The sequence below is a fragment of the Chroicocephalus ridibundus genome, chromosome Z (genome assembly GCF_963924245.1).
Source record: "Chroicocephalus ridibundus chromosome Z, bChrRid1.1, whole genome shotgun sequence".
Lineage (NCBI taxonomy): Eukaryota > Metazoa > Chordata > Aves > Charadriiformes > Laridae > Chroicocephalus > Chroicocephalus ridibundus.
Window position 1 is genome coordinate 54,378,830 of NC_086316.1, and position 12,924 is coordinate 54,391,753.

At 34.5% G+C, this 12,924-nt stretch overlaps 1 protein-coding gene across 48 annotated transcripts in view; it reads left to right on the forward strand.

The window, feature by feature from the left end:
• PTPRD (protein tyrosine phosphatase receptor type D) overlaps nucleotides 1-12,924 on the forward strand; it is a 1,281,778-nt gene that overhangs the window by 880,438 nt on the left and 388,416 nt on the right. The window contains exon 10 of one of the 48 annotated variants that reach the window (XM_063321195.1): nucleotides 1,906-1,986. The exons of the other annotated variants lie outside the window; for them this stretch is intronic. The gene's annotated coding sequence lies outside the window, so the exon portion shown is untranslated. The remainder of the gene's footprint in view (nucleotides 1-1,905; nucleotides 1,987-12,924) is intronic. 48 annotated transcript variants of the gene reach the window in all.

A 12,924-nucleotide genomic window follows, 5' to 3' on the forward strand; every position in this document is an offset into this window, starting at 1 on the left:
GAAGCACATTGCAAACAGCTGGCCATAAGCAAGCCAAAGTACAGAGCACATTGGTTCAAGCGCAGTACTTCATGTTATGTGAGACTGCTTATGGATCTGAGTCGCTAAATCAGGTGTGAGTGAACTGAACTTCCTGATCTTGGAAATTTACTCCCTCAGAATTTTCTGCCAAGCTCTTTTTGCAGTCACCCAACTCTTTACATTGACTACAGAGGTCTAACTACAGCTCTGTAATGTCAGTGAACTTATGAATTTTTTTTTAGATTTAGTCATGCCAAATATGGATGCTCCTAAGCAGTCACCATGGCTCAAGCTCTTTCAGTGCAGCAGAAAAGATCAGAGAAACTTAGCTGAGTGGGAAATGTAGGAAGGATATTCATACTTAAATCTAATAACAGCATACTGTAAGAATCTGCGGTATTGTCAGAAAACTTCATAAAAAATGAAGTTTGACATGGGATGGATTTCTTTTGTAATAGGCTTATACAATCCATATATATCTATGAATAGTGAGTAGAAAAATTTCTGCATGTTCTGTCTGCCTGTCGCATTACACTGTAAAAAATCTTCAGTGACATTCAAAGATGTGATTACTGCATTGCTGTCAAGGTCAGTGAAACCTGAGGTAATGGTTACGTAAGTGATAATCATTTAATATTATGTAGCCTCCAGGGTTATTGAGAATGGTCATTCAGGGGTATTTCTGGGATCTCACATATGTTAGAGAGATTTTACTTTATTTATCTCCCCTCAGCTATTTTTTTCTGACTAATACTGGTGTGTTCTCCTGGTAGTAACTATGCTTTTCAGAGTGCTTAATAATGGTCCTATTGTGCGTCCGCACTTACAGTGCTCCACTGCCTTTGATCTGTGCTGCTCTTTGATCCCTGACACAGGAAAAGAAATAGAGGAGAGAGGAGTGTTCTTTTGCTTTAAGGGGCTCAGTATATGCTGCTGCACTGTAATCATGCAGTGAGGAGGCTGCTTAAAATGACCCACCACATCCTTCATCTGCTGAGCTATAAGAAGGTACATTGTGGCAAACAGAAACAGTAAAACAAAATCAGTGATGCTAACAGTGAAAAGGAAAGGAAAGTATGGGGCTTGCATGGTCCCAATTTTCTACAGAAGCCAAAAGCAAAGTAGGCATCTGCTTTGCAGCCTATTGAGTTGAAGAAACCAGAACATATATTTGGAGGTGGTTTCATCTTTCCACATCTCTCAAAAATCTTTAGCTTCAGAGAAAGTAAAATGGCTGAATGTCAAGTATGTTTCAAAGGAAAACAAAGCTTTCATTTTTGAGAGAATCTGAAAAAAAAAAACACCCAAAAACCAAACACCAACAAACTAAACAAAGAGTAATTAAAACAAGATATCCACACTTTGCCACATTCTCTCTGAAACTAAGTAAAGATTAAAAGTATAACAGATGTATCCGAGTCCTTAGTGTGTTAGTGGTGCTTTTTACTTGATCACTTAGACTGACAAAACAGTAACTGAGGTGTTGTAAAGAGTATTTTTCAGTTTGGCCCAGTATATTCCTGACAATACAAAGAGGAACTGAATCAATAGTATGTTTCAATAGTGCATTTTAAAATGTACTGTATTATTAATGAAAGACAAACTGTCATAAGATTGAATTTTTCTTTTAATTGGGCAATAACAGACATGGCCTGTCTTAGGCATATATTGAGCAATCACAAACCACAGAAGACAAAAAGTAAATTAAAATAACAATTACGAAATTCATGTGGTGTTGGGGTCCCTTTTCCACAATATATAAGACCTGTATCTTAAGCCATTAACCTTACTCACACATTTGATTCTAGGAAATGTAAATCTTAGGTTACATTTAAGTGTATCGTCAGTGCTCAGTCCTTACCTAAACTTAATTTACACTTTCAGCTGTATCCAAAGATGATTATATGGATTTAGTCCAGTGAAATTAGCAGTATCAAAGCCTGTTCAACTCTGCTCCACACAAAGGTGAGTTCCAGTAATGCTTTGTGTTGGCTGGCAGTATTGGTTTACTCATTTTAACCTAGCTTTAGTTTTAGTGCTCAAAATGTTTCGGTGGATGGAGACCATGGTGAAAATGAGATATTGCTGTGATTGCCTGTCTCAGGTCTGTGCCCTGAGTCTCATGCTATCATTAAGCTATTATACTGCTGGTGCTGAGTGGGGAAAGTCAGAATAACTCACACTGATTTTTGTTGAATGGCATGTCAGAAACATAAAAAAAATCTGACAGATTTGGCTACACTCCAGAGCTTCCTCTCGGGATGTAGGTTTTGCACTCTGTTGGATATCTTTAGGCAGATAAAATAAGGAGTAGTAGCCTATAGCACCTGAGAGACAAAGCTTTCCTGACAGATTTAACCTTCTTAACACTGACACTCAAGAATAGAATGTTAAGTGCTGCTGGTACAATTTAGCTGGTATAATTATAGCGGTGTTTTAATGTAAGCAGAAAGCAACAGGAAACTGCTGTGATGTCTAGTGCAATAGTTGTTCAAAACAAGAGCAGGGAAAGATGCTACTTCTTCCAAAGTTTGCATTAGTGAGATAGGCAATGACTTCGCAGAATCATTGCAGCAAGTTGCAAATGATGTATGAAATGAGAAACCCTGCCCACGGCACAGAGGAAAACCTATAGTTAGTAGTGTGCAGTGGCTGTGGCATTGTGTGTTGTTTGCTGCAGCATTAAGCTTGGTCAGACTGATCACAGCTGTACAGAATTTTAAGGAACAAACAAAGTAAAACATATGAATAAGTTTTTCAATTTCCTGGTTTCCCCCTGCTTTATCATGAAGCAGTTGTCATTCTGAGGTGGTTTATGTTGCATCACCATCTAATATTCTACCTGTCTATAATAAAGTGAAATCTATTTGGATAACACCGGTTTTCTCTTAAAATAAGTAACAGCAATATTCCACTTCTTTTAAGAATAACAAGGAATGAGCATTACATTAAAAACATACCAGAAATTCCAAAATATCTACTGAGGTTGTCTAAATGTCTTGAAGAAATTATGCTTAATAGAGAGAGGAAGGAAATTATTAAATTTTCAAACCCCAGTAAGTTTGTAGATGACACCCAGTTGGGTGGGAGTGTCGATCTGCTTGAGGGTAGGTTGGCTCTGCAGAGGGATCTGGACAGGCTGGATTGATGGTCTGAGGCCAATGGCATGAGGTTCAACAAGGCCAAGTGCCGGGTCCCACACTTGGGTCACAACAACCCCATGCAGCGCCACAGGATTGGGGAAGAGTGGCTGGAAAGCTGCTCAGCAGAAAAGGACCTCGGGGTGCTGGTCCGCCAGTTGCCACCGGCTACCAACAGTCAGCTGAATATGAGCCAACAGCGTGCCCAGGTGGCCAAAAAGGCCAAAGCATCCTGGCCTATATCAGAAAGTGTGGCCAGCAGGACGAGGGAAGTGATTGTCCCACAGTACTTGGCACTGGTGAGCCTGCACCTCAAATACTGTGTTCAGTTTTGGGCCCCTCACTACAAGAAAGACATTGAGGTACTGGATCGTGTCCAGAGAAGAGCAGTGAAGCTGGTGAGGGGTCTAGAGCAAAACTTTTATGAGGAGCAGTTCAGAGAACTGGGGTTGTTTAGCTTGGAAAAAAGAAGGCTGAGGAGAGACCTGATGACCTTATCACTCTCTACAATTACCTCAAAGGAGGTTGTAGCGAGGTGGGGGTCAGTCCCTTCTCCCAAGTAACAAATGATAAGATGTGAGGAAATGGCCTTGGGTTGCAGTAAGGGAGGTTTAGATTGGATATTATGAAAAAAATTTTAACTGAAAGGGTTGTCAAGCGTTGGAACAAGCTGCCCAGGGAAGTGGATGAGTCACTATCCCTGGAGGTATTTAAAAGAGATGTAGATGTGGCACCTAGGGACACGGATTAGTGGTGGACTTGTCAGTGTTAGGTTAATGGTTGGACTCAATGATATTAAAGGTCTTTTCCAAAATAAACAATTCTGTAATTCTATGTTAGAAATACAAGCATGTGCTCGGTAAACATTTGGGGTTTTTCTCTTTCTCTCTCTTTCTCTAATTATGAAATAGGTAAAATATTAGGTCACTATAATTTAAAGATGTGGTATTAGACAGGATTTCTGTGTGTCACAAAATTTAATGTAGATAATAATGGACACTAATGGGTACACCTCAACTGTACTATTGCAGAGAAAAATCTAAACTGTATATTCTGGGTAAAAAGCTCCTAAAAGTCCCAGATCTAGCTGCCAAAGTGTTCCTGTAATGCAAAAGATGAAGAAGATAACCAAGGCTATCATCAAAGATTAATCTAGCCCACCAAAAACAATTAGATTGCTTGAAAAAATCATTAAATTAATTAAAGTAACAGATTATGGATTTCTGTAATTGCCTCCTGATGTGCATTCAGTTCACATTTGTAAGCTTCTTCAGCCGTAAAACTTTTTTAAACAGAATTGTAGATATTTCATAAATGCCTTCATTATATGAGGTAGATCTTTCAAGAAGTTACAAATACTCTGTGTTTTTGAAAAAATTATAGAGCTGGTAGTTGAACGACTTTTTTTACCAGGAACACTTGGAAAAGTGAAGACAAGTTTACTAAAAGCGGCAAAGGCTAAGATGCTTAATTAAAGCACATTAAACCTCTGTTTTGATGTTCTCAGTGGTCCTTGAACAAGAATTAAGCTGTAGCATTCTAAAATTGCTTAACTTCTGAATGAGAGTATTCACACAGGATCTAACACACTTTAATTATCCAGATCTATCCTCACAACTTCACCTGATTTTTCTGAGTGTTCCCAGTTAGACAGGGTTTGAAGACACTTATGCTATGCATCATGGCATGTAGCCATTAGGAAATGTAGATTTCCTAAGTATGCATAACATCTAAATTATCACCTCTGGTTTTGACCTGCAGGAAGATTTCTTCACTTTCTTGAATGTCTGCATATTCCTTTTAAGGATCTAAGTTATTTATATATATATATATATATATATTAGAAACAAACTCAAGAAGAAGGAAGAACAAGAAAACAGTGTAAATAGACAAGTATTTATAGGTGGGCTTTTTTTCTCCAGAACATCTGTGAACATATTTTAATAAGACCTTTCTTCTAATATGACTACATAACTCCAACATCTTCCCTTTTCTGTGCCCAGATATACCCTCTGCTCCTCTGCAATTTCCATTTTCCCTTTTGCATGTCATCCCCACTGCATAAAATTTGCCAAATGTAGGTAATTTTTACCTATTTAGCAATTTCCTAAAGCCATATCATGTTTAATTTTTTTTTCAATTCTGAAAAGATGAGCTGAAAATTACAAACCTAGTCTTCCAGTTACTTAATCTGTTTAATTGCAACAGAGAGCTAAAAATCATTGTAAATAATGATAAGCATAATGAAAAATACTATTTTTAAAAAATGTTAATCAATGGAATTTTAAATCTAAAACTAATTATAGTATATTACTACTATTGTTGTTATTATATTTTATAAAAAACATGATTTTATTACTATTCTTTGATGTTTCCAAGACTTAATAGAGAAGGAGGGGAAGGTCAAGTTCTTTCAGTGTATTTTTATTATCTTTTGTCATCAGCTCGATACTGAAAGTCAAGACTGCTCACTGTCACTCCCATTTCCAAACTTGTATCAGAAAACTGTTATTAGAAGTGCTGATCTATGATCTAGAAGAATCTTGAGGAAAAACTGGCCAATACTGTCAAAGAAAACTAGATATGTGCTCAGTACTGTTAGCACTGAATCTCACAAAATGGTCACTACACTGTCATTTATTATGGTTAAGATTTTTTTTAACAGACATTATTAATCAGTTATGACATTTTCTGAAGGTGAATCCATTGACCTATTATATTATATTAATTATATTATATTATATTAATTATATTATATTATATTATATTATATTATATTATATTATATTATATTATATTATATTATATTATATTATATTATATTATATTATATTATATTATATTATATTATATTAATTATATTATGGTAATTATGATAAGTAAAACATTTATTTTTTATATGTGGCTTTTTCCCTTACTTAAAAACAAAGTTAGTCAGGGAAAAAGATATTTCATGCAAAAAATAATTCCTCAAGCCAATGACTGTCTTTCCTTTGTAAAAATACACAGACATTGCACTGTATAAATAAGCATTTAGCAGCTAACCACCATTTGTTTCCCATTTTTTCTGTGAAAGGAATATTCTTGAGTGACTCACTCACTGACTTATTTGTTTCTTGCATCGTTAATATTCTCTCCCTTTAAAGATGAATGTTGTAAAACTTAAATATTTTTTTTAAATCTGAAAAATATTTATCTAATGCTGTCATGTTACACCTCCTCCCTTTGTCAAGTATTGTGGAACCTATAGTTCACTGAGGAAGTAAATAATATCACAGTTTGGTAGTATCGTTATTTTGAAAGGAAAACATTGTAGAAATCTCCACCCTTCACTCCATTAGTAAAAATAAGCATCAATTTCTTAAAATATGTTTGGAACAATGTGATTTCTTTTCTTTTAGGTGAAAGTTAATTCAAATGTGTTTTCACATCATTTTTTAATATCTTATAAATGTTTCTAGGTTCCACTTGATTCTTGTCTTCTATTCTTCAGTTTAATTTTTTGACCTACCCCTCTTTAACACCTAAGCATTATGAAATACAAATACCTTCTTATACATTTATAAACATGCATTCAGTAATAGTAATAAAAATTTCTCCTTCACAATGCAGAAATTATTCATGACAAGTATATTACATGTCATAGCAGCGAAGCACCTTGATAGGGATTATTTGAGAAGCACCCTGGGCATGAAAGATGATCTGCTCCTCTCGCAAAAAATTTTTTAGTTAGTGCAATGTAAGAGTAAGTGACTGGATCATGGCTACCATTTGCATGACAGGTAAGGGAAATCTAAGTTTAGTTTCCTAAGATTATCTAAAGAAATAACAGTGATAGACTACAAAATAGGAAAAAATTGGCAATATACTTGCATTCACTCCTTTAATTTTCTGTTTATCCTTATTTAATTTGAGGCATAGTCAGCTCATTATCTTAGTTGTAGTATTTTACTACAAAAAAGTGAAATGCATAGCTAAAAATATTTGCTCTGTGAATGATCAAATATGATTATGATATGCATATTTTTTGTGAGTTCCCAAAGCATTGTTTCAATCATTCCTGAGTTCCCAAAGCATTGTTCCAATCATTCCAAACAAGTGTACTACTGTGCAATATATGTCACCATAAGGAATGTGGTGTATATTAAGATGACAATGGCAGTATTTGTCTGCCTCCTCTGCCTTTTGCCCATTAATCCCTCAGGTCCTGAACTACTCTCAAAGGACTTAAAAATTCCTATTTTTTTCATTTTAAGAAACTTCTTGGAAACATTGTATAAAAAAATAATTATTTAAAATTGAAGTTTCTCTTTTCCCCCATCTAAGCCAAATAAAATCCATTCTTACCAAATTCTGCAGATAGTGTTTCTTATGGTCAGTCTTAAGCATTTTAATAACTTTCAAAGAAGAGGTATAGAAAAATAAATTTTTCACTGCTAAACCAGAGATTCCCAGCACTCCAGTGGACCACCTAGCATTTGTTTCTAGGAAAGCATCATGACAACAGCCCTAAATGAATGACATCATGCTATATTAAGAAAGCTACTTTTACATATGATAATGGTCTTTAACATAAAAATTGAGTTTACAATTCACTGAGACTTCTGTACCTCACCACAGGGCTTTGACGAAAGCACCGGTTATGGTAGAGGAATGTTGTAAATAATGACACATGCAGAATGGTGGAAACAAAACCTGTTACGAAATAGATACCATATGCTCAGTGTAAATAGGCGTGGTATTTTTAACATATTCCTTAGAAAAATCAAAAGGATTGGGGAAGCTTGTTTTATTGTCAGGGATTAAAGAGCTCAATCTGTGTAGTTTAAACAGAGGGAACTAAAAACTGATTCCTCAATAGTTCTTAAGTATGTCCGTGAAGACTTTTGATAGTGACAGGTGTCAAATTCTACCGTCTCAAAGCCACAAAAAAAAAATTGACATGAGAAATAACAGACCAATTTTAAGGATCAAGGATACTCAGACACTACAATGACTTCTCTCGGTATATTTTGGATTCCCCATACCACAGGTTTTTAAATAAAGATTAGATGCTTTTCCAAAAGACATGTTTTTGCTAATGCAGTGCAATGGCATGAGGCAGGACTTGGGGGAGAGAATTTCTATATCTTCTATAACACAGTAGGTGAGAACAAATTATCAAAATTACCTTTTTCTGAAGTTCAGGTTTATGGATTGATAAATTGGTTATGCATAAGCAATATGATGCAGTAACAGTTCTGCTAATTTAAATTAGTGTCATCTTTAACTTTATTAGTCTTTTCCAGTGTATATCAAAAATTTGGGTTTGCAATTAGTTTTTAATATATCACAGACATGTTAAACAATAAACTGGCAATAGCAGTTTCAGGCAAGCATGCACAGGAAGTGAAGGGAGCATGTTTCACTACCATGTGTGCTAACCCTTAAGTTCTTGAAATTCTATTTGAAATACAGACATTTATATGGTATTTTTCCCTCTTTTTGCTTTCCACTACCTCTTCCTTCCTTCTACTTTGTTTTCTTAATTTGTTTTTGAAGACAAATTTCTACCTCAGGTACATACGCTAACAAGTGTACACCTATATAAACCAAATGTTTTGGTTTGTGAATTTAATTTAAGTTTAAGAATTTAAGTTTAAGAATTTAAGAATTTAGGTTTAAGAATTTAAGTTTGTGTCTTTGTCTATTAAAGCAAAAAAATCCCCATGCATTGCTCTGTCTCAGAACTATTCAGGCCTAGCACTTGGGATTGATGAACTGTGTGAGCACAGACCAATTTTCAATTGCCTAGGTCTTTCCTCACCTGCTGATTTTTACTTAAGCATGGCATGACTATCTTTGCTGAAGGTCAAGTACAACTTCAAGGTAATTCTATCTGTACCAAGACTTTTCTGAACCAGACTAGATTTGCTATTGTGTCCTGATCCGTGTCAGAGGCTGACACCTCTGGCCATTTTTTCATATCTGCTCCCACTTTGCTTTTTAACTCCATTATTTGTCATTTGTAAATGAGATAAATTCACGTTCACTGGTTGGGAGGCTTTGAGTTTGAACTCATTGAACACAGTTTTTGAACTTGGATGTAATTCTTTGTGACTATTACCTATAAAAGCTTCTTTTACAAGACATGATAGCCTGCAGTTAACAAAATAATGTGCTGCAAACCTTTTTAAGTTCTAGTCTCCAGAACTCAGAATTTTCTTCTTCTAAACTAAAACAAAAATAAGTATATACATCCCTTGTTTAGTAGCCTCGTAAAATCTCTAGGAAGTCTGGTTCTAGCATTACTGGGTTAAAAAAAACTGAGCTATACCTCACAGCCATCGTCTCTTCTCATGTGACCTGTTGCTAGGCTGTTTTAATCTGTCCTTCAACACTAGGAAGATGTTGATAACTGTGCAGTCCAGTTTTTAAATTTTGGGGCGCAGTGTGATATCTCATTAGTCAGTGACAGGGCCATTTTAAACTCAGCAAGTGTCTTAGATGCCTGCTAAATTTCCAAACTACCACTTTTAATATTTTTTCCCAAAAATAGACATCAAGGAACCATAAGGAGTATGTTGAAGTTTATATGCTGTCACTGTTTACAAAGCAAGTTATTAAATATTTGTCTGGTTTGCCTCTTTAAAGGAAATCATATTTATTTTAGAAGAGTCATGTCTAAAATATGATCCATGTACTTTAAAATATCAGTTCATTTTAATCTATCAAATAACATTTGAATAAAAACTTCATTGAGAATCATCCCAATTCTCAACACAACAACAGTTTAGACATGATCACAGAAATAAGAAATAACTAAAGGATAATCAAGAGAAAAGTTCAGGATCCTTGGTTTATATTTTGAGTTTCTATATTTTAGTCACCTCAGACGATTTTATGGAAACTATGTCAAGGTAAACTACAGGGGGCAGCAAATATTAACCACATATCGCATCAAAGCCAATGCACAGAATTAACAGAACTACCTTAGGAGTGCTTTCTTGTATTGTATCTTGTACATTTTGGATATTATTTGTCAAGAATTGTTACTAAATAACTGGTTATATTTAGAAACTAATCAAATTTTTTTTAATGTGGTTTAAATGTGTCTTTAGGTAATTAAAAAGGGCACTTGTCAGTACTTCTCTTTCAAAGCATTTTTTCTCTGCAGCATCTGAGCATATTAACTTAATTCCTTCCATTATTCTGATAAAGACTGTTATAAAAATTCTTTTTCCCTTTTTTGTTAACTCTGCATCCCCAAAAGTTTAAATAATATGCTATGTTTTGCCAGTATGCACATTTATATAGTGAAATAGGTAGTCAAAACCAGTCTCTTACCCTCACAATATATTTGTCTTCTTTAAATGTTCTTTTCCACAGACACTTGTTTACCTGACAGGGAATACAAACTTAGTATGAGCTTTCTGGTCCATTGGCAAATGTTAAGACTGAAATTCAGACTATTGTGACTGTATCACAAAAACAATTTGAACTTAATAAATGTAGCAAGAGACAGCTAGGTTATTTTGATACATTTTGGCTCTACCCTGTGTGCACTCACTGATCCTTATAAATACCAAAACACAAGACACTTTGTTTGGGGGGTTTTGTGACAATTCTTATATTCAGAAAACTTAATCTGCAAAAACTCCCTCCTCCAAAGGACAAATATTAGTAAAATATAGTGGTTAAATTTGTTAATATTGTACTTCTGGATAGCTGCTTCATGGTTGAACCCATGCTTTCATTTTTATTTTGTTTTATAGAACAGATTTCTCAAATGCTGGAATGTCTTACACATTTATGTTTTCAATGTCATAGCATTAAGAATCCTATACAAGTTATTGAACTACTTCTGTAAATCAGAGCCACTTTGACTTTTTTTTAATTTAATCTTTTAAACTATTAAGTGCACCAATCAGACTAGACTCCTGTGCCTTCTGTTCCCCTCATGGTATTATTTTTACAAGTATCTTTAGGAAGAAGTGATAACCACTGCTTATAGACACTCTATAATTCAGAGTAAACTAAAAATATTCTAAAATATAGATCTTGTCTTGCATTTCTCATTAACACAAGCAGTCTCATTACAAACACATTTGCAGTTTGAAAATATTGCAAACCACATCTGCATGTAACTCATCAGTTGACTACATAGTTGGCAACTGAAATGCATGTCAATGTGTCTATTTACAGAGTTGTTAAGAGATTTTTAAAAAAATGTATCATCTTGTCAATGTAATGATTCATCACAGAATCCTGAAGAGACCATACATCACACATACACACACAGATATATACACTAGATATAATGTATATAAAATAAATTTACAAAATATAAATATATATAAAAAACAAAAGACACACATGCATACACACATATATATGGAAGTGGTTAGGATCATCCTAACATGTAATTTTCCCCTAAGCACATAAAAATTTAACAGTAAGTAGATCATAGAAAAGTGAAGTGTCAGAGATTATCTGTCCTTGAACTAAGACACTATTAAATGACAATATGGAAGAATAAGTAAAAATTCTCTTTGTTAGCCTGAGCTCATAAAGGAAGAAATTTCCTCCCCCCCAGGAATAAAAACTGTTCGACTTTGGAAAAATGGACAGAGCCAAGTGATACTTGAATAGATCTGACAAATGGGAATATGTTCTGACTTAGGAAGTCAAATTTTGCTGTATTTTTAGAAACTCACAGTTTTCTACCTCACTATTTTTTCTTTGTTTTCAAGCTTAACTTTTGCTCATAATGCCTTGGGCATATGTCATGAGTCTACAGAACACACATGACAAATCAGACATGACCTTTCAATTCTGAAATTAATTTTATTGGTATTTGCACAGGTGGAAATAGCGCTGTACCTGAAACATAAAGTCCCTGCAGATATATGGGCACAGTTTCTGTTAGCAGTATGTCAAGTAATTTTCTCAGAAAATATCACAAGAAGTTAGGAATCACAGGACACTTTTAAAAGCATATCTTATTGATAGAGTCTTCATGTAATGATTTTATGGGGGGGAGGTTGTTGGGGTTTTGGAGGTTTTTTTCACTTTTTTCTGAGTTAGTGTATTGCCAACTAGTGTACTGAAGGGGGAACTTGCTGGGTCACATCCTCACCATTCCAACTATTCACAGGGAACACGTAAGGCAGTCTTCCCAGGTAAATTTTTCTTTTGAAAAATGAAGGTGTCTTTATTTATTTAAGATTTTTTTTGACATTATACATATAAAAGTTTCCTTAAAAAGCCTTACTTCACTTTAGGCTCTAGAAATTTGACGAACTGTCCATGAAAGAGAAGATATATTATAATTTTTAAAATGTTTTCTTAATGCTCCTAAAGCTTTAAAACTTTTTTACAGTTCTTGAGCCTGAACTTTTTATTATAAGAACATGGTATAAGTACAGGAAAGATTTATTTCAGTACATATATCATTATATACAGCTAGCAGCCAGTAATGTAATAAAGAAATCCCTAGTAGATGAATTCTTCTTATGAAATCAGAAAGTGTTTTAACTTCCATTTCAATTTAAAAATAACAGGCCTCAGTAACTGGATTTTTTTCCCTGGAAAATAAGGAAAGTTCCACTAGCTTGAAATAAACAGCTAACAGTGAATTATAAATAAAAACTTGCTTACGACATGGCAAGGTTTGGAGCAGATGAAACCTAACAATACACCATTGACACCTGGAAAGAAAAGTCAGGGTCATAGCCTTCTCTTAAAACCAAAATTTTGTCAGACATGGTGATCCCTCTGGATA